The sequence below is a fragment of the Nipponia nippon genome, unplaced genomic scaffold, assembly GCF_047370975.1.
Source record: "Nipponia nippon isolate SJK-2023a ecotype South Korea unplaced genomic scaffold, ASM4737097v1 scaffold_16, whole genome shotgun sequence".
In the NCBI taxonomy this organism is placed as follows: Eukaryota; Metazoa; Chordata; class Aves; order Pelecaniformes; family Threskiornithidae; genus Nipponia; species Nipponia nippon.
Window position 1 is genome coordinate 8,911,860 of NW_028262332.1, and position 24,993 is coordinate 8,936,852.

A 24,993-nucleotide genomic window follows, 5' to 3' on the forward strand; every position below is an offset into this window, starting at 1 on the left:
AGCCAGGCGGGCCGGGTTGTGGACCGCAAGGCATGTATGAGCACTGCAGCCTCTCTTTGCAGAGTGCAGAGAGAAACAAGTGAGGAAGCAGAGGAGAGACGCGGGCACGGCGCTGGGCTGTCCGCAGCTGGTCAGGGGGCAGCGCCGAGGGGCACGGCTCTTCTTGCCGGGTTCTGAGCGCCGGCTCACCCTGCTAAGGGGGACGGCTGCAGCCACCCAGGGTGGGTTTTGCAGTGGGGGGAAAGGGCAGTGCTGTAACCTGGGTCAGTCTTTGGCAATTGTTCAGTCCTGGTAGGGTCCCTCCATGCCTCAGTTTCCCCAAGCAGTGAGACAGGAATGGGGTGGCTGTGGCTGGCTGGAAGGGTTGGCTGCCCATGCTGGGTGCACCCCCATGCATTGAACCATCCCGAATCACACCCCGCTGTGGCAAACAGCATCCCCGTTCCTCCCATTGCAGTGGGAGCTTGCCAGAGCCCCACACTTGTCCTGGAGAGAGGTGGAAGAGCAGGAGCCAACCGACCTCTTTGGCTTTCGTGGTGGAAATGACAGCAGGGAAGGGGAGAGGTGGGACCCGGAGGTACCAGCAGTGCTGTTCAGGCTAAATACAGATGTAGGTTTGCTTTTCTCTTGTGTTCCCCCAATGATGCGTTTACAAGGTTTATTTGTGCATGGAGAGAGCTCTGCTCAAGCCGACCCCCAGGATAGACGTTGGGAAGGGATGCCCCGGCACAGGCAGGGCTGGCGGAGCGGGCATGCAGCAGTCGCTGCTGCCCGCAGGGCGGCTGGCTCCACCGCCGGAGATGACCTTCCCTCTCCGCTGACCTTCATGCCCATCAGCATCAGCTTTGCTGCCTTTCGACATCTCGGGATGCCGGCGGTGGCAGCGGCTGGGGTGTGAGGCTGGGCTGGCATTCCCGCGGGAGGCTGCTGGGGCGTGGGGGGCTCGGCCGGCGTCAGGGGTTTTACGGGCAGAGCCGGAGGGAGGTGGGGTGGGTGCACTCGCCTGTATAATTCAAGGACTTCGGCTCACTAACAGAGGTTAAAAGGGGAGCAGTGTGATCTGTTGGGAAAATCATTAATGGTAACCTCTGCCGGTGGCGCTGCTCATTAGCCTCCCCCTCTTCCCGCCGCCCCTGCCTACCCACCCGCTTCCCCAGGCAGAGGGAGAAGGGGAGGGTGGGAGTGGGCAGCGGGGGGAAGCAACCGCTGCTGCGGGGGGTGGCTGATGCTGGAGCCGCGGCTGAGGAGCAGCCATTCCCTGTGGCCTGTCCCTTAAGGAAATGCAGATGTAACTGGTGTGGAAAATACGTTCGGGTTGGGTGTCCCCGGAGCAGCTGGGGAGGTCTTGGCTGTGGGTGCTGCTCGCCCCAGGGGAGGGTGCTGCTACGCCTCATGGTGACAGGGAGCAGGGTGCTATGTCTGTGCATGGGGCAGGTTGTAGGTGTCAACGTGAAGGTCCCTGGATGCATGGGGTGGGAAGGGCTGGGGTGGCCAGCAGGAGCTGCTTCCTCTTCCCAGGCTGCTTCCCGGGATCCCCCCGCCAGCTCGGCTCCAGCTCTCCAAAGGGCTCCCGGGAGATGTTTTGGTGTTTCCAATTGCAGTGAAAGCCACAGCCCCTGCATGGTCACCAAGGGGACCTTTTGGAAGACAACGGGGGGATTTGCCTTCTTTAGCATGACGGGGGACAGGCTGGGCATCGCCTGGGGGGAGCGTTGCAGAAATGCCCGTCCTCTTGGAGCGCACAAGAGACCCCTCAGCTGTCACCCAGGCATCACTGGAGGGGTTTTGGACCAGAGCACTGCCAGCTGCTCAGCTGGAAGGACCCCGAAGCATCCCTTGAGCCGAAGCATGCCCCAGCCTCTTCATGGTCTCTTGAGCCATCCCATTCCCACAGATGTCCAGGGAATATTAGCAATGCCATAAGGAAATGGGTGGCAAAACAGCAACGCCGAGGTCTCCCCAGTGCTGCACCCAAGGCATGTGACGTGTTCGTGCCTTCCTGCGCGCTGCCTGAAGTGACACCCCCTTTTTTTGGAAACATTTAATACCAAGCTGCCGGACCGATGGACGCCTGAACTCCCCATCAGCTGGATTACAAATGTGCATAGCTGTCAGCCCATTTGGGGTACCCCAATTTCTGCAGGCTGCCAACATGGAGGCACTTGGAGGGTTCCCAGTTGAATTCATTGACGCTTTGCTGCTGCAGTCTCTGCCCCTGCCCCATGTCGCCCGTGCCTGCGCCAGCCCCGTTTCTGCCCTGTGTGCCCGCCGAGCCGAGCCCTGTGGTTGTTCCTCGCTTGGGCCTGCTCCAAAGCCCATCGATGGCCATGGAAGCTGTTCTCAGATGGCTCCGTCTGAGAAAAGAAAGTGTTGAAATACCACAGGAAACGCTGTTTTTCCGAGATATCTGCCTTGGCCAGAAATGGGAAAAAAACCTGATTTTGGATGAAAGGCCAGTTTTCCCGTCCTGGGCTTCAGCTCTCTGAAGTTTGTTTCACCCAGGAACCGGCCAGAGTCTGGGCACAAAAGGGGCGCGGGTGGCCCCGAGGGAGCGGCTCGGCATGGCTGCGGGTGCCACCGTGCCTGTGCCCCGGCACTGGCACCCTCCTGGGGCGCAGGAGGAAAACGGGCTGAATTTGGTTTTGCCAGCTTGAAACCTTGGCTTGGGTGCCTGTGTGTCAGCCGCAGCAACCTCGGCGTGTCCCCAGGTGTCACAGCGGCACAAAGAGGCAGATTTTGGCTACTGGGGACCCGGTGCACCCTGGAGCGCCCCGGAGGGATGTGCGCGGTGGCTGTCCTGGTGAACATGGCAGCCAGCTTGGGGTGCACCAGGGACCCCCACACTTGTTTGCTGCAGCCAGGCCAGGTCTTCATTTTGCAAAACAAACTGTGAATCTGGGTTTTTTTGCATGCAAACGCTGATATCCTGGGGCATGGCTGGCTTGGAGGCAAATTTCCTGACTTTGGCCTCGTCTCTGGCTTCGGGTCCTTTTTTTCGCTCACAGCAAACATCCGTTTTATCCCGCTGCAAGTCCATTATCGCCAGCTTAACTGGACGCCCATCAGGACCGGCTGTGCAAATACACCAGCAGTGGAGGAAGCGGCTCTGTGCTGCAGATCCCTGCCGGGAGCAGCGGCTGTGCCGGTTCTTCGTGCTCCTGCCCGGCGGCTTCCCAAGTTCGCTGTGGCCAGAGCGGCTCGGCGTGCTGGGGGGGTGTTACCCCCCTTGCACCGGGCACCCCAAATAGCTACGTGTTTTATTCTACCGAAGACGAATATACATCACTTTATGCAATGTGCATGCGTAGGTATAATGTAGACATTTATATCCATTGCATAATAGATGCAAAATGATAGACTTTATGGTGCCGGGGTTGTCGCTGGGTGGTCTGCACCCCAGCTGGATGACAGGGTGGTGGAGGACCATAAAGCCACTTGCTGGCGTGGCCCAGTGGGCTGCTGCTGGCAAGCTGTCTGGCGCTGGGCCCTGCCGCTCGGTGAGGTTTGGGATGGCCACTGCGCTGCTGGCGGGGCTGGAGTGGCCGGAGCAGTTGGATAGCGTGGGCTCGCTCGAGGTGCCCGGTGTGTAGTCCCAGGTTGCCCAGCGGACATGGGATGTCTGTCTGGAGGTTTGCTGAAGGTGCGTACCCCGTTGTCTGCTGCTTCCCCACCCACCCTCTCGGGGTTCCGCTTCTTGGTGACGGTGTATGGGGATTTCTGTGGTGACCCCCCCCATTGCTCCCTCCCTCCCTTGTTGAAGCAGCACCCTTTCCAAAACCTGGAGCAGCTCCTCGCTGAAGAGGCCAGGGGCTGAGAGAGAGGCATGCAAGGGGGTGCCTCCTATAGTACCCTACGCAGGGTGGTTCCTATAGCACCCTGGCACCGGGGTGCCTCCTACAAAGCACCCTAGCCAGGGAGCTGCAGAGGGATGGGAGCAGATGGGTGCCCATCTATGCCCGGGGTGGGGCAGGAATTTCTCCCTGCTGCTTTTGGCCTCTCCTCCTCCGTTATTAGTCAGCTTCAGCACCGAGGAAGAGGTCGCAAGGCGAGACAGGCAGCGCAGGCAGGGACGCAGGCAGGGACCAGCGGCAGCAACTGCCCTGCCCGCCGCCCCGCTCGCCTGCCTGGTGCTGCGCAGAGTACCTGGCGAGGGGGCCGAGGCCTCCCCCTTCGACAAGGAGGAAAAAATAATAATCTCCAAGCCAAGAAACGCCGAGCTGCTGGGAGCGTATTTATCATGGTGAAGAAAAAGGCTCTGTTCCCTGCCTCTCCGCAGCGGCTGTTTATCACACACACAAGGGTATGGAGAAAATGTTCCATTTGTTGAGTACAGCCGTCAACCCACACAGCGTATAAATTAAGGGCTTTTACATGCAGAGTTCCCGAAATAAAACACACACACACAAAAGAGAGAGGAGTTTTGAATCGGCCCCGGCGCGCTGCCTCTCTCTGGCTGTCCCTGCGCCCCGGCCCCGGCCGGCGCTGGCTCCCGTTCAGGAATTCCACATTATCTCCGACCGTTTCCAGCTTCCTCAGCAGGGAACAGCTCTGCTTCTGTCTTCCTCCAGCCACATCTGGAAAGTGTTACGCCAGGGTGTCAGCCGTCAGTGCCGGGTGGCTGGCATGTGCTCCCCCCGGCGCGCTCGTTCCCGCCGCCCTGCCTGCCGTCCTGCCTGCTCACTGCCCTGCCTGCCTGCCTGCCGCTGTGCTCAGGCTTCGAGCTGCTTTCCCCGGAGGGCTGCGGGGCTGAGTTTTATCTGCCTCTCCTTTTTGGGGAGTTTTGAGGGAGCTTTTGTAGCTGCCATGGGAATGGCGGGGAGAGGTGGCTCCAGGGACCCCCAAGGGTTGATCTCTGCAGGCAGGAGCTGCTGCGGGCAGGGATGCTCTGCTGTGGTCCTCAGCTCTGCTGCCTGCTGGGAGGCAGCGGGGAGAGATGCGATCTAAATCCTCCTCTTTGCACACTTTGCAGGGACTCCCTGCCGGCTCAGGGGAGTTTCGGCTCCTGGCCCTGTTTCTGGTCTGGCAAAACCTGCACCCCTGGGCTGCAATGCGGTGGGGATGTTGTGCTCCGTCTGCTAAATGGTGGTTAAAGAGAGGAGCTCTGGGGGCTGAAACCTGTGTGGTTCCCCGGTGGTGCTGGGAGGTGTTCGGAGAGGTACTCCCCGTGCCGAGGCTGTGCTTGCTTGTAATGACTGTGGGTTTATCTCACCGGGATTTCTTCATACGTAAGGGGGTACCTGGGGCATAAAGGCATTTGGCTGTCAGCATCTCAGTCTCTCGGGAAATCCCCGCTGCATGTGGGGGGCACACAGAGACGCTCAGCTGGACGATTGCAGCAGAGATGAACATGAAAGAGCTCCCTGTAGCATCCCAGTATTTTTGGGTTCCCTCCTTGGTGCAATGTGTTCCTCGTGTTACCCTGGTCCCTCGCCGCAGGTGTGGTGGGTGACACTGCGCAGAGGGAAGGAGCTGTGCAGAAAGCGGGTGGTCCAGGGGCTGATGCGCTCTTCCAAGCAAAGGACATGGAGAAAGCTGGTGTCTTGTTTTTAAAACGGGGGTAATGACAGTGACCTGGAAGCAGGCTTGCGTGCCTTAATGAGCAGCGTGTGCAATACACACAGGGGTCTTTAGCAGGGAGGGATGGTGGAAGTGGTTAAAAGTGCCCTAACTTATCATCAATGGGAATCAGAGAAGGTTCCCTGCAGTTGACTTTTGCCTTTTTTCTTTTTTTTTTTTGCTCTTGCTTTTAAACTAGCAGGCCTACCATTATGGGATTTTAAAATTAAAGAAAAAAAAAAAAAGAAAAGAAAAAACAGGCCTTGGTTTTATAGACCCTACAGATGCATCCGGCACCAAACTGATCCCAGATGCAACCCCACTGTCAATAGTGTTACACGAGGGATCAATCCCCTTCATTGTTTTATGTGGCCTCTACAGCATCATCAGCTAATTAAAGCTAATGGGTCCCAGAGCAGCACTGACAGCATCTGATCCTATCAGCCTCCGCAGCCTTTTTAGCTTGACGGGGCCACTCTGGAGCCGGATCCTGCACTCCAGACCCTGGCGAAAGCCTGTATTGACTTGGGGGATCAGGCTACAGATCGGTGGGAGATGTTAAACCAACATTGCCGGATTAATGTCAGCTCTGCAGGGGGAGGAGGTCGATGGCTGCTAATTCGAAAGAGGTGGGAGGGAGGAAGGGGACGCGGTGACAGCAGTGACGAGGGACGGAGAAGGGGAGGCCGGGCTGTTAAAACGTTCCCCATGTCTGCAGTAGTGTCTGAGTGTTTCCCAATCTTGGATTTATTGTCGCCCTGGGTGGGAGGCTGTGCTGCAGAGGAGCTCAGCAGCATCCCCAAGGGCATTCAAGGTGCCTAAATCCCTTTGCTTTGTTCCCCAAGGGAGGCAAAGTGGCCTGGGGCTGTCCCCAGAGGGGAGAGGGACCTCCGTGTCCTTTCTGCACGCTGACCTTGGCGTGAGCATCTCCCCAGTTGCAGCAGAGCACTAAATCATCCGTTCCGGCTTTCCCTTTTCTTGTGGCTCCCGTTGTCCCTTGGCTGGGGCTCGGGGATGCCCGGGGATGCGGGTTGGGAAGGTTTCTGCTCCCATGGTTGAACCGCCCTGCACTACAGCTCGTCTGTTTTGGACTCTCATCTCTTTTCCCCTCTTTTTTCCCCTCATTTCTGTGTTGCTGGGGAGGGTGAGAAGGGATGGGGAGGGTGGCTGGCAAACCCACCCCTTGATCCCATACCACCACGGAGCAGGCAGGATGAGGAAATTCTTTTCAGGAGTATTTTTTAAATCTGTCCTCTCTGCAAAGCAGGTTGAGCTGCCGCCTCCCTCGCGGACACGGGGCTGGCTGCTTCTGTGCTCCCAGAGATGGGGGGTGCACGGCCCCCAAGAAATTGGGCAGGAATCCCAGGTCAGAAGCAGCAAAGGGACCCTGGAGTCCCAGCCCGCCTCCTGAATGAGGGTCCTGGTACCTACTTGGCAAGTTAATGGGCAAATACAGCCTGAATGGGCAAATACAGCCCCATTGGTTTAACCAGGGACCTTGGGCTCTGCCCAGAGACTCAATGAAAATAAAATGCCCTAAAATTAACTGTTTTCCTCCTGTCCTGGTGAGGCAGAGTCCAGCTGAGGGAATCCTCAGGGTGTTGCAACCGCTGGCTCCCTTTGCAGCCCCAACCCCAGCCAGCAGCACCGGGAGGCAACGTCCAGCCTGGTGAAAGGGAGAACTGGGGAAGGGCAGGCTCCCAGCACATCCCTGCCCGATAAAGCGAGTTGATAATTAAATCCTGCAGCTTTTATATGAATTCCAGGGCATTTTCCTTGGGCTGGAGCCATCTGCGGTGTACACCCCACCCTCCCTCACCTCTCCCTTTGGCTCTCTGCAGCTTAATATTTTCTTGCTGTGGCGTTGGGTGAACATGATGCTCTGGGGAGCAAAGAGCCACAGTGGCTCGTTGCAGGGGTGCAGCCCCCCTCCGTGCAGCTCTCTCCTCATCTCCAGGGCCTCATCCAGCACCAGGAACACCCTGCAGCCCCGCTCCAGGCTGCTTTCCCATCGTGCAGAGCCTGCACACGCCTGGCTGGCTCTGTGCCGCCCCGGCTGCTGCCGGCCCGGGCTCGTCGGCAGGAAATACCGGCCAGCCATGCCAACCCGCGCGTCCGCTCCGGCGAGGCTCTTCTCTCCTGCGGCAGTGTGAGACGAGGCTGTCGGATCCCCCCTCGCCAGGGCTGCAGGCTGGTCTCCCACAGGTCACTGCTGGGGGAACCAGCACCTTTTGCAGCTATTTCTGGCTTCCCTTGCCCAATTCTTAGAAATTTGGGGCCGTGGTGGGGTGCAGAGCTCAGCCCCATATTTAAACCCCAGGTGTTCTTGCAGGTCCTGGTACTTTAGGAAGGTGTTGGCTGCACCTCCCCTCTTGCTGCCCCATCTTCTGTGTCTTCCTCCATGAGGTGCACACGAGCGCAGCAGTGGTCTGCCCTGGCCTGGGTCTCCTGGATGAGCTTCTCTTAGAGATGGACCCCCCGGCTTTGCACGAGGGGCTGTGTCCCCTGGGTGCCCCCTTCGTCTCCTATGCAGCTCTTGAGTCTGGGACCTGGGGTTGCATTTCCAAAGCTGAGAAGTCCAGTGTGCTGGTGGGTTGTAGACATTTCTTTAAACCCCTGAGCTGGTGGAGGATGCTCCAGTACTGGGAGTCTTTCCCTGCAAGGAGCTTTTCCCAAGGGGATGCAGAGGATACCAGGAATCTCTGGATTTGGTGCAAAGCACAAAGGAGACGATGTTGCCCAGGAGGTCTTTATTCCACACCTGCAGTAGCTGGGCTGGGGAGGGCCTGTCCTCTGGGACTGGCCCTTGGCTTTGGACTTTGCACTCCCCTCTATCTGTCCAAGACTTTACAGAGAGAAAAAGCCCGCGGAAGGCTCCCTCCCACCACCGCTTTTTCATCCTTCACCCCCTGCATCCGCTTGCTCTGAGATGTCTCTTAACCAGGCTGTTCCCTCTGAGGTTAGTGGGAAGATTTGAGAAGTTATTTGAATGCCAGGCTCAAAGGAGGCAGCAGGAACGCTCCCGGAGCTGTTACCAGCTGACATTTGGGTGCTCAGCACAGCTTTGGTGTCAGCGCAGCTGAAAGCAGAGGAGGTGGGAAGCCCCAGACACCTGCAATTTGGTTAATAAATATTTATTTGGAGGTGACAAATACTCTTCTGGATAAAGCCAAGTTAGCAGAAGGAAGATTGCGAGGGAGTGACAGGGTGTGCTTTTTTTGAGGGTTTACCGTGGGGATGTTGAAACGAGCAGCTGATGAACTGAAGGATGTCGAAATCCACATTCATTTCCTGACGCAGGCTGCGTGACGTCAAGGGACACAGGCAAACGTCCCCCCTTGGCGAGCGAGTGCCCGGCTTGGGGCACCCTGGTCCTGCGGGGACTGCGGTAATCTGGCTGGGCGCTGGGGGTCTCCTCCCTCTCACGGGTAAGATGCGACGGCAGGGGTTGGGAGCCGGGGAGGATGCAGCAGCCCCGCGGTCGGGGTCTGGTATGGATGATAAAAAGGCTGAAGTTTAATTGTTCTCTTAAAAAGGAGAAGCGAAGGGAGGGGAGCTGGCCTGGGACAGGAGGGTGATGGGTGCTATCACCTCGCCATGTCTCGGGGCTCCAGTGGATGGTTTCATGGTGCTTGGAGCGGGGACAGGGCGGGTGCCCCAGGCACTAGCCCCATCCAGCCCTCGCAAAGCAGGCCCACTCCTCCTGGGGAAATGGGAAAAGCTGCTTTGATTTCTCCCCTGGTCCCTCTGTGTGTGATGTGCAGAGGGAAACTTTCTGTTTGGGGACTTTTGGGGACTTTCTGTATATGAGACCGACATCCAGTGGGGCTTGTCTGGGCACTGGGGCTGCTGCGTGCTGTAGGCAGCGGGGATGAGCCAATCTCCGGGGGCTCTGCTAAACCATCCCTGCTCCACGGTGGGCTCGGTTCACCCTCAGTCAGCCCTGGTGCTCAGCGCTTCCACCGCTTTCTCCTTCCTCTGAGCAAGCCGACATGTAACCGCGATACCCATCACTGTGATTAAAGCCCACTAGAGACGAGGCACGGTGTGGATTGCTGCCGGGCTGCGGGAAGCGCTGCATTTACCCCGGGGTGGGATGGGGGCTGGCAGCTGCAACATCTGTCCCTGTCCTGAAGCTGCTGCTGCTGCTGGGCCCTGTACTGCAAACATGCCCGCGGTACCTCCCGCTGCAGAGAGCGAGAGGCCGCGTCAGGCAGCTCTGTGCCGGTGACTCAGTGTCTTCTGGCTTCGGAGGAAGCGGCTGCTGGAGATGCTGATGTGCGTGGGCAGCAGGGCAGCGCTTGGCTCTGCCCTGCCGGGCCACATCCTGCAGCGGCTCAGCCCCACGCCACACTGGAGCAGGAGCCTGGGATATGGCAGGGTGTGGGAGTCAAACCTGCTCAGTTCCTTCCAGCAGCTGGTCTGCGTGGCGCGTTGGGATGCTGAGGCTGGCATGCTGCTCCTGAGCAGCTCTGGCTTGGGGCGGACACAAGCACCACGAGTTTTTCGTCTTGGTTTTGCTCATGCGGGGAGGTTTTTTGCAGAGGAAGAGGAAGGCAGGGCCGTGCCAGGGACAGGAGCTATTTCCAGGGCAGCTTGCCTGGCTGTGCTTGCCCTTGCTGTGCCCCGGGGAGGTCAGTGGCTTGGCTCTCCGTCGTGTCTTGGTGGTCTCTCTCTCCGGACTTCAAATCCTGGTGGAAAGCCCAGGTGGAGGGGCAATGTTGTGAGATGATTATCCCACTGTGAGACCTTCCCTGGGGCTGGTAGCCCTCACTTAGCAGATAGCTACTCTGCAGGCACTGGCCTTTTTGAGCCAAAGGCTTGATGTGAGCCCTCCCAGATGCTCCTGGCTCTGTAAGTCCTCGTGCCCTGTGCTGCCGCGGAGGGAGGAACCACTGTTGCCGCTTGCTCGTCTTCGCTGTGGCTGCACATGGAAATGGGTTCAGTGAAATCAAACGTCAGGAAATGCCCGGTCCCGGTGTTGGAGGAGGCTTTCCCCCCCCAGGAGCAGCGTAGCTCAGCTGGGGAGTGAAGCCACCGGGCCACATGCGAGCAAGCACAGAGGAGCTGTCGAGCTGCTTCACCATCCCCTCTCCTCCTGTGAGGACAGGGGGTGGTGGTGGCAGAGCCGGCAGTGGCGGAGGGGGAGGGAGCCCGCGACCTGGGAGATTAATAATAGAAACGCTGGCATCCGTTTTAGATTAGCAAGAGAAAGCTCAGTACCCATCTCGCCCAGCATGTAACTTTAATGCCGAGATAATGAGCAATGATATTTATTTGTAAAAGATCTGGAGATATCGCTGCCCAGGGAGCAGCCAGGAGCTGTCAGAGCCCGCTCCATCCCCGCGGCGGCTGCTCCGAGCTGTAACCCAAGCGCTCTCCTCCGACCGGCTCACTTTTCACGCTCCAGCTCTGTTAACTGAGCAGGGCACGTGGTCGACTCAGAGCCATGGCTAAGATTTGCTGAAGCTGCTCGTGATTTGGGCCATCACTGCCAGGAGATGTCTGTCTTGCAGGATGGGCTAGAAGCATCCCCTGGCACCCACAGGATGAGCTGCTGGAATGGAGTTTAAACCCATCCCTGAGCCCTCCCCGCTGCTGTCCCCTCTCCCCGCTGTCCAAGTGTCGCGGCTGGAGTGTCGGGGTGTGCCCGGGGAGGGCTGGCAGGAAGGATGTGGGGTGTGGGGAGGAGGTGGCACGGCATCAGCCGAGCTGGCGAGGGGAGGGCGGTACGGAGCGCCTGCGAGCGGGTGCTTCCCTCAGCCGAGCCACTGCGCCGGCTGAGATTTTGGGGCCATTTCAGGGAGTCTGGGGGCAGACAGCCTTTCCCTGTGGCAGGGCTTGCCTGCTCCCAGGTGGGTCCAGGTGGACGTTTGGGGCAGCGACAGCCCCTGGTCTGGGGAAGCAGTTGGGTCTCATGGGCATCTGGGCTCCTTCAAATCCTCCAGTTTCGGGACAGGGCTGCTCCTGCTCCCCTTTCCCTGCCTGGGTTGGTCCGAGAGGGCTGAAGGATGCACACGCCGCCATGCCCAGCCTTACGTTGTGTAACTGGACAGGAGGCAGGCTTAGGCTGTATTTGGCAGGTGGGTGTCCCTTCCTTATTAAGCCATCCCTTGGGTAATTACTGGGTTAAGGCCTGATGAGATAATGCTTCATTATTTTTGTGCTATTGGAGGATTAGGAGCAGTGGGATTTCTCAAAGGCTTTATCTCTGCTAAGGTCCTTGGGCTGCGAGGCACGTTTGCAGGCGGGTAAGAGGACCTGGGCTCTGGCAGCCCTGCGGCACTGCTTGCCCTCCCGCGGGGTTACATGCCGGCGGCTGCGGGTGGTGGGCACGGGTGCAGTGGCTCTGGGCGAGGGGGAGCCCGGCACGGGGGGCTGCTCGCGCTCGGCCCTGTCAGAGGCTGGCGGGGCTCTGCCATGAGGGATCTCCTTTTAATGCTGTTGCAGCCCCATTCATCAGCGCGTTCCCGCGGTGTGCAGCCCGCCGCGGGAGGGAGGAGGTGACACTTACAAATAAACAGGGAGGTGGGTGGTGCGCGCCGAGACAGGGAGCGGAGGGCGTTCCGGGGGGCTTCTCCCATGATTTATGGCCGAGGCGATGCGGAGCTATCAGCACGGCCTTTGGAAGCTGTTTACTAACAGTGTAGTCTCCTGGCTGTTACGCCGGCGTGGGCTGCTCGTGGGGGTTGCAAGGGAAAACGTCACCCGTGCATCCCTCCTGCGACACGACCAGCTCCCAGGCTGCTTGTGCCCTCCCCAGGAGCCCGGCCAGGGACAGCCTCGGGGTGCTGATGGGACTGGCATTCAGCCCTCTTTGAGAGCCCCAGAGATGCTCTTATGAAGGAGTTTGAGTTGCTGGAAGCAGGAATAGAGTAAAACGTGCTTAATGAAACAGGCTGGGCTTGGCAGGGGCTCCCCTCCTCCTTGCAACCCCGGCGTAGCCAGCCCGCGAGCTGGAGGGATGGAGCTGGCACCGGAGCAGGGAAGCAGGCAGGGCTGGACACGGGCCAGGCTGCGCACTTGATCCAAACACAGCTGGAGCTGATCTGATGAAGCAAGAGGTTAAGAAGAGAGCATCTGTTATCTAAAGGGGACACACAGTGGGAAACTGTAAGCTCTTTATTCCCCCCACCCCACCCCCTCTGTTCAGTGCATCATCCCTGACTTTATTTCTTTGATTTATTAAGGAAGCCTGTGCTTCCGGGGCTGTAATTAAGTGCCACTGTGTGAGCTTTTGATAGTGAGTGAATGATATAATGGCTTGCACATTCGCCGTCTGCTCAAGTGCTTTAGGATCTAGATAACACGAGGAGGGATTTCTTCTGCCCACCAGGGAACCGCAGCGCTGCCAGGGCTGAGTCACGGCGGGGTTTAGCCGAGCGCGGCAGTGTCTGCTGGAGGCAGCGGGGAAGGATGCGGGAGCCACTTAGCACTGCAGTGGAAGCATGGTTCAGGGGGGTATCCGTGACCCAGGCTGCAGTTCAGCTGAGAAGGGAGTTCACATCCTCTTGCAAAAGACCATCGCAGCATCTTTACAGGCTGCTGGAGACTAAACTGGGTGTCGACCCTCGCAGACGCCCTCGCTCCCTCCCAGCCTTTCGTGGTGCTGGAGGTGGAGAGGGGACCACAGCCCCTCAGCCAAGGCTCCTGGCTGTACCGTGGTGCCATCCTTGCAGCAGGGTGTTTTTAGGGTAGAGAGGGCTTGAGCATCCATAACCTCGAAGAACAGTCAGCATCAGCAGCCGGCAGCATCCTGCCTGATGCGCAGGTTTCCCTCTGCTGCTGGAGGAGTTTGCTGGCAACGTGTTGGTGCGGAGCCAGGGGCTGAGGCGCGCTGGCCGGCAGCATCTCCCGCTGCCTCCGCCAGCTGCTGGAAGAGGGCCAGCGCTCGCAGCCATGTGCAGCTGGAGGTGCCACGAGGATTTCGCTGGAGCTGTCTCACCCCCTGCACCCTCCTGCAATTCCTTGCACGCCACCTCCGCCCCTGCGAGAAGGTGCTGCCCTGCATCTCCCTGGACAAGCAAGGGCTCCCAGGCAAGGGTGGCATTTCTAGGGAGACATGCAGAGTATTATTGTAATGCCAAGGGGAAGGTTTTCTGCTGGCTCTCTAAACCAGGAGCCTTGGGCAAGTGGTCCAATTTGCATTCCTGCTGGGCATCTCCATGTGCCACACTCTGGGCTGCCTGGCACCAGGGCCTCTGATGCTGCTGGCAGCCCTGTCTCTGTGGTGTCCCAGGCCACAGGGGGACCTGGCGGTCACTGCTGATGTCCCCCAGGGCTCAATTCTGCCCTTGGTTCCCGGGACAGCTGCTGAGCCTCCCTCTGTGCCCCAGCAGTGCTGCTCCGATACCCCATTCACCCACGCCTGGTTTTTAGGCAGAAATAAATTTCTTTTTCCTATAAGGACCATTTTTGGTAGATAAACAGGATTATTTTACTGGCTTGGCCAATGGCCACAGAAGGGGCAAGCTCAGGGTCTGGAGCAGCGTTTCGGCTGTGTGCACATACACTCTTTTGCTGCCGGCCGGTGCCAGCCCAGCGGCAGCCGGTGCTGCGGCTCACAAACTCGCTGCCTGCAGCTGCGGGGGCAGCAGGAGGAGGAGGAGGAGGAGGAGGAGAAGGAGGAGGAAGGAGTAAAAAAAAACCCCTACATGTAAATAAACTTAAAAATAAAAAGTGACAGAGATTATTTGCTGCTTAATGAACTAAAATGTCCAACCTCCCACCGAGCGGCAACATTGTTTATAAACTACAGAAAGGGCTTTATTTTAATGGGCAGTAAATCTCATTCATTCCCAGCCCTGGCAGTCAGGAGCGTGCGGGATGAATAGGCTGGCGCTGAACGCAGCCTCCTCGCTCCTGCGCTCCCTCCGGCCAGCTTCTCCCCTGGGTATTTTTCCCCCTTTGCCCACATTTGTTGCTCTCCTCCCTTCCACCTCTCCTTCCCCGTCCCCTCCACCGTGCCGATAACGGGGTTATCTGGCCAGGAAGAAAGGAGGAATCTGTCCCTGCGCCTCGGCATGTCACATCCGCTCCGTTTTGTTTATTCACTTGAAAAATGCCCCCCCTCCTCCCCGTCTCTGGCTGGCAGCTGGAGAGTGGCCTGAGATAATCACAGTGTTATTCTATTTTTTTTTTTATTCCTCTTAAATAAAGGCTCCTATAGCCTGCAGGCAGATTTTGTCCAGTTGCCCCCATCCTGCTCCTGTGCTCCTTGCTCTGCAAACAGGGCATGAGAGCGATGGTAATCGGAGCAGAACCCCGATGCTACCGGCAGATCCCCCCGCGGATCCCTCTCGCAGGGGACACAGTGGCTCCTGTGCAGGGACGGTCCCTCCGAGCCTGCCAGAGGGGCGGGCAGGACCAGCAGCTGAGCGATTGCAAGCGCAAAATACCTATTGATATACTGTCTTGGGCAGAGAATCGCAGAAAATAAATATGTGGTCTGAGCATCTGTGGAAATGAGAGCATCCGAGTGGCGGGGCGGGATGCTTGGAAGAGGTTTCGCTGCTTTGGGTTGAAAGGGACGATGGCAAGTTGTTCTGAGCCAAAAACAGGTTTGGGAGCTGGTTGGGCCTCGTGTGACACACGGCTGTTAGTGGGCGAGCGTGTTGCTGAGATTGAAGCTGGTGGCTCTCGAGCCACCGGGAAGCGTTGGGAGCTTGTACCAGCCATGGGAGAGGGGCCGCAGTCAGGTCAGGTGGGAATTTCGGACGTGCCTGACTTTCCCCTGGGACAAATCAGGCACCTTGAAAACTTCTGACCATAACTCATAAGGCAATGTACTCCTAAGGCAAGAAAGAAAGTAGTAAGTTATCTGTTCCCGTTTGAGTTTAATATCCATAATCTGCCATTAATCAAAGTGGGACTATAAGATCCTTACTTAGGCCTAATCAGTGCATAATGGATTATCTACAGGAACTAATAAAAGGTAATTATCTATGCTTTGCAAGTTCCAATTACTGTACTTATATGATCAATTAATTCTTGTAACAGTTTCACAGGTGCAATTTGTGTGACAACATTACGCTGACTCCAGGCAGAGGCTCAGCGCCTGCCTGGCGGTGCGGCTGCCAGCGGCACGGGCGCCGGCAGGGATGCGCGGGGAAGTGGGTGCAGGCAGCAGGGATGCAGGGCGGTGCAGGGGGCAGCGGTGCAGGCAGCAGGGATGCAGCCCTGCTGGCACAGCTGCCCCAGTGCATCCCGAGCTCTCCCAGGTGCTGCACTGGGAAAAACCACCTCCGTGAAAAGATCTGCTGGGCAGCAAGGGGCTGGCGTTCGCAGGATTTCAGCCTGCTCGTCTGCCCTGTGCTGTTTTCCTCCCCGAAGCAGGAGACAGAGCGCGGGTTCGGCAGCCGCTCGGCCCCATCCGTCGCTGCCTGTCCTAGGGGACGTTGCCCCTGTCTCAGCATCACCTCGGGGAGCCCCGCTGCTCCCTTCCCATGCCCCAGCCTGGCCAGCACAGCAAGCAAAACCCCGTGCAAAGGCAGCTGGCTCCAGTCATCTCCTTCTCCTGCCTGTCCTCGCATCCCTCTCGCTGGCTTGCAGAGTCATCGGAGGGTCTTAAAGGAGGAGGAAATATTCCAGCAATGTCTGTGCAGTTTTAGGGATGGCTTAAAATTACAATAAATTTGAGACACTTCACATGTCCACTTGGGGCCCAGCATTGTTATGGTAATTTGAAGCAGATTGAGTCAAGGCTTGTGGCAAATGGAAGATCTAAGGGCTCTAGCAGGAACCTGAGGATGGAGGAGGAGAGGTGGTGGGGAGTGAAGGAAAACACCAATTCGGTGATGCCTGTTGGAGCTACGGAGCCAAACCCTCCCAGGCTGACCCTGGATACCTCTTTGCAATGGTGCAGCCCTGACTCACAACTCAGCCTGTGGTTCTTCCTTCTCTTTTTTGTTTTTTTTTTTTTTAATTTTCTGGAGCTCAGTAATCCAGTGTCACCTTCTGGTGTCCCCAAGACTGTGCCGTGTCAGAGCATGTTTTGGGTGAAGCTGCTCACTTGGACCTGGAGTCCTAGAGCCAGGTCCTGCCCCTGAGGTGGCCTTACTAGGACATGGGGATGTGTCACCTCTTCCCTACCTGCAGGGTTTGGATGGTGAACCAACCCCTCCTTACAAGGGCAAATCCACAGCCCTTGGGAGCCCAGGCCCAAGACTGTTTGGGGAAAGTATTTGATGGGTTGAATTAAGTTCTCTCAAGCTCCTCCTCAGCGTGGTGAGGTTGGGTAGACGTTTGGTAATGGGAACCGCAGTCCTTGCCTGTGCCCTGCCAGCCGCTGGCTGGTTGGGTCGGTGGAGGGAGCAGAGCTGTGCCTCCGGAGAGGCCGGGGCACTCGGTCACCGTCCTTGCTCTTACCTGGCTGCTTCTTGATGCAAAAAGGGGAAAGCAAAGGATAAGGAGGATTAGGGTTGGGTGGAGGAATGGCTTTCTCCTGGGGGTCCCTGGGGCTTTGAAGACATCTCGAGCCGGGAGCATCATGCTCCCACACAGACCAGAGACCCAGAAAGGACCACTTGGAACAGCTCGGTTTGATTTTAGCCTTTGCAGAGAGTTTCATGTCACTGCAAAGGAGCAGAAACAAGAATTTGTTTCAGTACAAAACTTGTTTTTTTAAAAAAACTGTCAACATGATATCTTTTGAGAATTTCCATTGTTATTTTCCCCCTTCCCCCCAAACATGAAATTAATTCATCTGTTTAAGTCCTTTTTCTGGGAACAGTCTTGGTTTTGTTGACATTTTTCATTAACAAGGGAAAAAGCAAACCCACAAAAACAAAAAAAATAGAAAAAAACAACCCCCCCCAAGCCCTTCTACTTAAAAGAGAAACTCCGCTCCCAGCTCTCCCACTGACCATGATACAACCACTGCTTTGTTCCCAGCATGGTTGATGTTGTTCCCAGCTTGCTCCAAGCAGCTCCGCCAGCCCGGGAGTGTCCTGGATGGGGCCGGAGGGGAAGGGACTGTGTCCTCTCCGCTGTCGCAGGAGCTCTGGGATGTGGTGGCATCTGTGGTGCCAGAGGGGTGTTTGATGGAGGAGAGCATCTCAGCGAGGCCCCTCGGCGTGGTGGCCGTAGCTGCCTGGCTTGGTGCAAGCACTGTGTTTTGGTGGGTCTGGGCATGCCTGTGGCTTTGCCGAGTTGAGGGATGGGGAGGTGGATGTGGGCAGGTGAGGCTTCATGGCTCCATCACCTGCAGGGGAAATCGAGGCACGCAGGCAACTGAAATATCAGACCTGAGGACACAAAGTGATGCTAAGGACAGGAACCAGCTCAAAGCGCAGCCCAGATGCCCCAGCGCAGCCCCCTCCTCGCCCCATCGCTGTGTGCCAGCCCCCCGGCAGGACCGTCCTCAGCCCCGTGCTGTGTTTCTGCGCTGATCCCCAGCAGCGTGCACTTCCTCACGCCCGACAGCCGCCGCCGGGCTCCTGGCCTTGTCCACCGCTGCCTTTGGTTTTGTTTTCCAAGCCTCAGCCACCATGTCCAGCCCCGCCAGCGCACCGCGGGGAGGAAGCACCCTTCGTGCTGCTGAGAGATGCTGCCACACGCAGCCCTCGCAGCGCCTGACCACAGCACCCAGCTGCTTCCAGAGCTGCTTTTTTCTTCTTTTCTTTCTTTTGTTTCTGTTTCTCTTTTTTTTTTTTTTCTTTTCCCAAGCAAGCCACCACAGGCTCCTCCAAACATTCCCCCGAAGATTATTCTCCCACTTGTCTGCAACATGTTTGCAACGCTGAAAACTCCCGTTGCCCCATCCCAACCTTCTGCGCCTGCTTTCTTTTCTTGGCTCGGCTTCTGGATCGTAGGGACCAAGTCTGGGCATGCCAATTCCCATTCAGTACATTTTCATACCTTTGATTCCACCTTTCCCTGGCAGCCCAGGACTGGATCCCGGAGGCTGTGCAGACGTGACTCACTGCCCCGCGGATATGCCGGCATGGTGCACGGCTGCAAGGTTTGCTGGATAGCAGTGGGTTTCAGAGCTTGACACCGACCCTCTGGCTGCCTCTGGCCGATTTACGCCTTTCTGGGACAACTCGGCTTGCATTGAACTCCACAGTTAGCTTGGTGGCGAGGTACCAGGGTCAGGCGGGTGATGCTGGCCGGGGGGAATCAGGCTCCCGGTGTGGGTGCTGGGCTCACCCATGGGTTCCTGGGTGCAGGAGGGCAGGGATGTCGTGCTCCAGCCTGGCTGTCTGACCGTGGCACCCATGGAGCTATAGGCCCCCCGAATTCAGTGCCGGATAGACGGTCGCAGTGAGTAGAATTGGGTGCGTTCATGTCGTCAGACAGTGGTCAGCGTTAATTAATCTAATACTTCAGATTGCACGAATCATAGGTCTCATTTGATTAAAAAACCCAATCAACCCTGTTTGATAGGATTTGCAAAGTGTGCTCTCCTGGGGTCGATGGAAAGCTGCTGGCTGCAGCAGGCGTAGAATAAGACCGATATAGAGCACGTTTAAAAATGCCACCCTTGGTGACGGCAAGTCGCTGCTAAATAGCTGCTTGGCAGTGGGAAAAGACCAATAACTGTTTGTCCAGATTATGAAGCATGTGGTTTGGCAGCGCCTGGCTTAGCAAGGGTCGAATGCAGATAGACACATGTTACGGACCATCTTTGCATTTGTTTGCTCGCTTTGTTTTAATTTGAAACTCAAGCCTCTTCCCTGTGGTTAGATCCTCCCAGCAAAGCAAATTTTAGCAGAGAGAAGTTGCTTAGGGAAGAGAAAGGATGCTGGACGCAGTGTAAAGTGAGAGCAACCGCTGTTACCGCAAACGCTTCCCGACCTCTGTTAGCAAAACCATCGGCGCTCTTTGCTCGCATCTCTCTGTTCGGCCCCTTTTCCAGTGCAGTTATTTTCTAAGCCAGCATTGCGAGTTTTATTACTACTGCTTATTATTTAAATAGTGCCGGAGGTGTACACAGCGCTTTACAAACACAGGGGAAGAACAGGTCCTTACTCAGAGGAGTTTTTATTGTAATTTAGATGATTGTAGTAGAAGTAATTAAGGCTGAGAGGGGGCAGGCAGGACTGCAGACTGGTGTCAGAACAGCAAGGCAAAAGGACTGGCTTTGAGCAAGGTCCTCATGCGGTCTTTCAGCTGGGACTAGGGATGCTGATCTTTAGCAAGGTGGGCGATAGGAGAAGCATCGGCTCTACCACACCACATTAAGCCATTGCTCCCTCAGATACAGCTCTTCTGACAACGGTGAGATTGCAGGGCTTCAAAAAGGAAAGGGAAAAACAATCCAGGACTTGTGCCACCTGGTAATGCACTGACCCAATTGTGCACTGCTGTGTAAGGGGAGAGAAATTCCTTCCTGACCCTTGTACTCATCAGCCCGTGCCCTGAAGCATGAGATTTGATTTTCTTTATCTGGCTTTCCATAATTGCAGATGTCGTGTTTGGTGCTCCCGATATCCCACCCCTCGGAAACAGCATCTGCTGCCTTTAACTCAATGGACCTTCTCCTCTGGGAGTTCAATCCTGACTCTTTTCTGGGAAGTGCCTGGAAGGAGGGAAGGAGACCTGGTCCCATCAACCTCCCCAGCACTTGGGGGTTTTCCCCTGCTATGTGGTGGTTGCTGGTTGCTCAGCTGGGGAGGGCAAGTGTCCCCCCACATCATGGCACATTCTCCCCATTGCCATGGACAGGCTTTATTCCAACCTGCCTAAAATATTTGGAGTTTAATTTGTATGTAGATATTTGTGAGAGTCACTTAGGAGTTATCGTTGTTCCCTCTGTTTGCTGGACCCCAAGGAGCGGAGTGTGCCAAGGCCAGGACTAAGTCTTGCTACCGGTTTTTCTTTTGATGAGAAGGCACTTGAGGATGCATGAGCAGCTCAAGGTTTGGAGGGAGCCCCATGCTATATGAGCAGGAGGTGCTCCTCGTGCCCTGTTGAGGATAACCTCTCCATGAGCATGGCTGGGGCTGCGCAGGCAGCGATTGCTGGCAGGGCTTGGGTGGTCTTCGCTGCCTGCATGGGGTCGGGGACCAGGAGCTTGCTGGGAGAGGCAGCCATCGGGTGTTTCCTCTCCTTGGCACTGGTTTCTCCGGGGCTTCACTGGCCCTGAAGGGCAGAGTGTGCTGGCGTGGGGTCTGCTGGCCAGGAGGGACAATTGGGCCGGGGAGGTCCCTGTGACCCCCAGGGTGGTGGGTGGACACACGGCTGGCTTGGTTTGCCGACGCCATGGGTGCCTCGAGGGCTGGATGCTCACCGGTGCTGGCAGGCAAACCTGCCCTCCTCTTAGATCTGCACTCTGATCGGGCAGGCTGCGTTGGGGTGCAGCTCACCTCCAAACCAGGGCGGGAGGCGGTTTGTTTTGGCATAAGAGTAATGGGTGGAAAGGCCATTTTTTCCCTGAGCTCTCTACTGCCAGCCGCGAGCGTCACTCAGCCCCGTCTCAGCTACCGGACCATTTGCCTTTCTGCTCCAGCCGTTTTGGGTTGAGAAAGGAACAGGAGGGTGCTGCAAAACCCAGCACAGCCCTGATCGACCTGCATTGAGCTGCTGCTCGCTCCTCAGCTCAGTCCTGCCCGCTCCCCTGCCGAACACCCAGGGGTTTCTGTCGGTGCCCTGCGGGTGGGGAGTGAGTCGGCAGAGCCCGTCCTGAAAGAGTTAAAGGCTCTCGCCCCTTCCAGCCTGGGGAAGTGGAATTAGTCACGGCCTTCAGTAGAAGTGCTGGCCAGGTTATAAAAATGACAAACGAGCACAAATCAATAATGAAGTTAGTGTTTTCTGGGAATGCCAGACACGAACGGAAAAGGACATCAACACGGGTGGTGGGCGCCGTGATGCATAGGATGAGCTGCCCCACGTGCGCATCCCTTGCATGGGTGCGTGCGAGGTGGCATCGTCCCTTTCTCCTCCCCATTGTGTTTGACTCTCCCTTGGCACCATCGCTGCTGCCGTGAGCTGGGACGGCTCTGCGTGCCGGCACCTTCCTGGGATTTTCAGTGCTTCTTGGAGCAGTGCTTGCGCGATGCCGGCTGCCGCTAGACTTCAGCGTATGGCACCAAGGAGGTGGCTCCGGGATATCGGAAACTGGGGATTGCAAATGGTGCCCCGGGGAAGCTGAGAGTCCGATTAATCTTCAGGACACAGGGCAGCGTTTCCACAGCACCGAGGTAGCTTTGGAGGCCACGTTTCCTTTTCCAAAGGGACTTGGGCATGTCTGGAAAGGAAATGGCCTTCTAATTAGATGGCTTGAAAATCTTTACCATCGCTCGTTACAAATACATTAATCAGCCTATATTGAAAGAACTGCACTGCAAAAATGACATTATTATTATTGTTTAGATATGAATGAATTTAATCCCTTCCTAGCCTGGGCCATGTTCAGAAAGTGACCCAACATCCCAGTGCTGCTTCTTGGCCCCAGTGTCAGCTGGTTTCTGTGCAACCATAAACCTACCGGGGGTGTCTTGGGGATTTTCAGCAGCACATTAAAATGGGCAGCTTTAAAATGTATAAGGGAGGGGGGAAAAACGGCCCAGGGATGTAAATAGGAGGAGGTGGGAGTGAGGGCGCTGAGACCTGGCAGAGGTGGGTGGAACAGCAGAGGCTGCGGTGGCGCGGGGCTGAGCCGCACTGGGGGAGCTGGGTGCCGGCGTGCAGAAGGGGGCAGTGGCTTAGGAAGAGCAGTGCCGTGTTTGCACAACATTTCAGGGTTGGTGGCTTTCCCAGGGTATTAGCGCATTTCTGTAATTAATATAAACTTCCTTCATCGGCCTTCCAAATGTTCTGGATTCCGGTCGACCTCTGGGCACCTGGGCTGGATGTCCCGCTCTCTCCTTTGGGATGTGTTTTCTCTCGGAGGCCATGCCCGGTGCCCGGAGCTCCGTCAGCAGCCTGGCCCTGTTCCCACACCGTCCCGGCTCCCTCCCGGCCACCGACGCCGTGCAGAGCCTGAAGGGCGGGTGTGAAAATGCAGATATCGATTTGTCACAGTTCTTTCCCGCCTGCGGTGGTCTGGGTGATGCCAGCAGGTCGTGGGAGCGCAGGAGGACCCGTTCACACTGCGTCTCAGTGGGACCAGGGATGCAGGCAGTTTTTTCAGCGTCGCTAGCAGTTGCTTGCCCAGTGTACCATATTCGCGTGTACGCAGACTTCAGGTGCCATCCTTGTGTTCAGAAAGCTCCTTAGATGTGTCAGCCACTTTCTGTCATGGCAAGGAACCCTCCAGACCCTGAGGAGAGCTTGCTTTTGGAGAGCAAGTGCAAGGGGTTAGTGGAGGCTGAGGGTGATGGATACCTGGGAAGAGCTCATCAGGGAGAATCGCATTCCTTCAAGGAAATCGATAATCTGGGATGCTTATGCTGCTCATTTTCAAGGTGTTGTCTTCATCACTTTATCACTACTTTCCAACTGGAGGTAATGGTGCTGGTGTGGGCAAGCTTGCTCTTCCTCCTCCCCCCTTGGTTGACCTTACGGTGTAGGTAAGGTCTTACCAAGGTTCAGGTCATCTCTATATAATGCTGCAGGATGGTGAGGCCAGAGCACAATCCAAAGTACACCCAAAGCAGAAGCTCCAACTCCAAATGTCACAAGAACTCAGCAAACTTAGAAAAACCTGGAGCAAACCACCCCCCCGACTGCGTACTTGAAAGGAACGAAGCCATACTTGGGCGTGAAGGCTTCCCAGCCCCTCTTTGCCATCAGCCAAGGTTGCCCTTCGCAGTGAAAGGCGTGCGGTGCCCTGTTTGAATGAGACGGAGCTCGGGAGTGCGATGGGTGCAATCGCCCTGCTCCCACAGGTAGCTGTCAGCAGTCTCCCTGGAGCACGTCTCGGCGTGCTATGGCACGTCCGTGCGGCAGGTGCCGGCAGAGCCGGGCTCTTGCCATGACCGCGGGCTCCATCGCTGCCGGAGCCGCACCAGTGCGACGGTGCAAGGTGATCTTCCTGCCTTGGGTCCTTGCCAGCACCGAGAGCTCTGCCCCATGTCCCCGAGCATGCGGTGGCACAGATCCAGCCCGCAGGCTAATGAGATAGCTTCCAATAAGAGTTAATCATTTGCCAGCCAAATGCTGCCGGGGTGTATCTGAATTCCTCGCTCCTGTAGACACACTGTTGTGTACTAGATTGTCGTGCTCTCGCCCAAAGCACCAACTGTTTTGCAACAAAAACCCCAAACCACATGAAAGTAGTCAAGTTTCATATTTGATTATAACCCCAAATTCAGGTTTGCCAAGAGTTTCAGTAGTTTTATGAACCTTTCCCATGAACCGTCAGCAAAGGCTGTAGTTTAACCTGGTTTTGATGAAAACCCAGGTGCGACTCAGTTGCTTTTGAGCAACTTTTGAGGTTTGTGCAAACGTGAAATTGGAAGGCTTTTGAGAGGAAGGAAGAAAGGAACCCAAAAGCACATCAGGGCTAGTGACGGTGTTTGCAGGGAGCCCTGTGCACATGTGGGGCCAAGCTGTAATTCCCTGGGGACCCGGGACCCAGGCACCCACGTTGCTGGGCCGGCACGCCTCGCGCCCGGGGTGATGCTCTTGGTGATGCTTTGAACCCACTTGGCAGCATCGCCACCAAACCAGCTGCTACGACTCGGTAAGTGCTGGTGCTCTGAGCACTGCAGCTCCCGGGGCCGACCCGTGCTCCTTGTGGCAGCATCTCCCGGCGTCTGCCACTGCTGGGGCTGCTTTGCTTTGGAGCAGCGGTGGGTGAGCCCGGGCTTTGCTCTCGGTGTTGCTTTAGGAATAATTCTATGAAAGTCAGCGGTGTGCAAGACAGCTCCCGAGCCAAAAAATAAAAGGCTGGTACCGTGCAGGGTGGGAATGGGGCTCCTTCCGAACCACGCCTGGCGCACACTGGGTCCAGCCTCTGGATTATGTGTATTATTATATCCACACGCGGATTGCTTTTTCGGCAGTGCCGTCTTTCCTTTCTCCAGCAATTTCCTGAAATAACGTTAGGGAAATGTGAAAATCTTGAACTTTTGAACCTCCCCGGAGGACGGCGTACAAGGGGGTGGCAGCAGGAGGAGGGGACGCCCGCCTTCTGCCTGCCGTTTATTTTGGCTATAGGGCCCGGGGATGGGGAGGAGGGGGCTCGCCAGCCCCCCGGCTGGCGGAGGAGCTGGATCAGCGCTGCCTCTTATTAATTAATGGCTTTCTCGTTGGTGGGTCATGGAGGCGAGGAAGGCAGAGGAAGTTTTCTTTTGCTTGCAGATGCCGGGGAGAGGGGGAGTGCCCGGGCTGGGTGGCGAGGGCAGGGGGTGACACGCAGGGGTGATGGATGGGGCCTCGTTTTTTTGGCCAAGCTCTGGATGCGGGCAACTCGCACCAGTGAGGAAGAGAGAGGGGAAGGGGGATACGCTGTGCCTGGAAAGTACTTTTCCCTCTGATGAACTTCAGAGGCATATAAATCACTGCCAGGCTGCAGCTGCGAAGCATGTGACGCTGGCAAATTAATGGTCC

General features: G+C 56.8%; 1 protein-coding gene across 3 annotated transcripts in view; it reads left to right on the forward strand.

Moving 5' to 3' along the window:
* Positions 1 to 24,993, forward strand: part of RXRA (retinoid X receptor alpha) — a 118,224-nt gene that overhangs the window by 37,946 nt on the left and 55,285 nt on the right. Inside the window, exon 1 of one of the 3 annotated variants that reach the window (XM_087753243.1) lies at positions 8,915 to 8,984. The exons of the other annotated variants lie outside the window; for them this stretch is intronic. The gene's annotated coding sequence lies outside the window, so the exon portion shown is untranslated. Of the gene's footprint in view, positions 1 to 8,914; positions 8,985 to 24,993 lie in introns of those variants that run through there. 3 annotated transcript variants of the gene reach the window in all.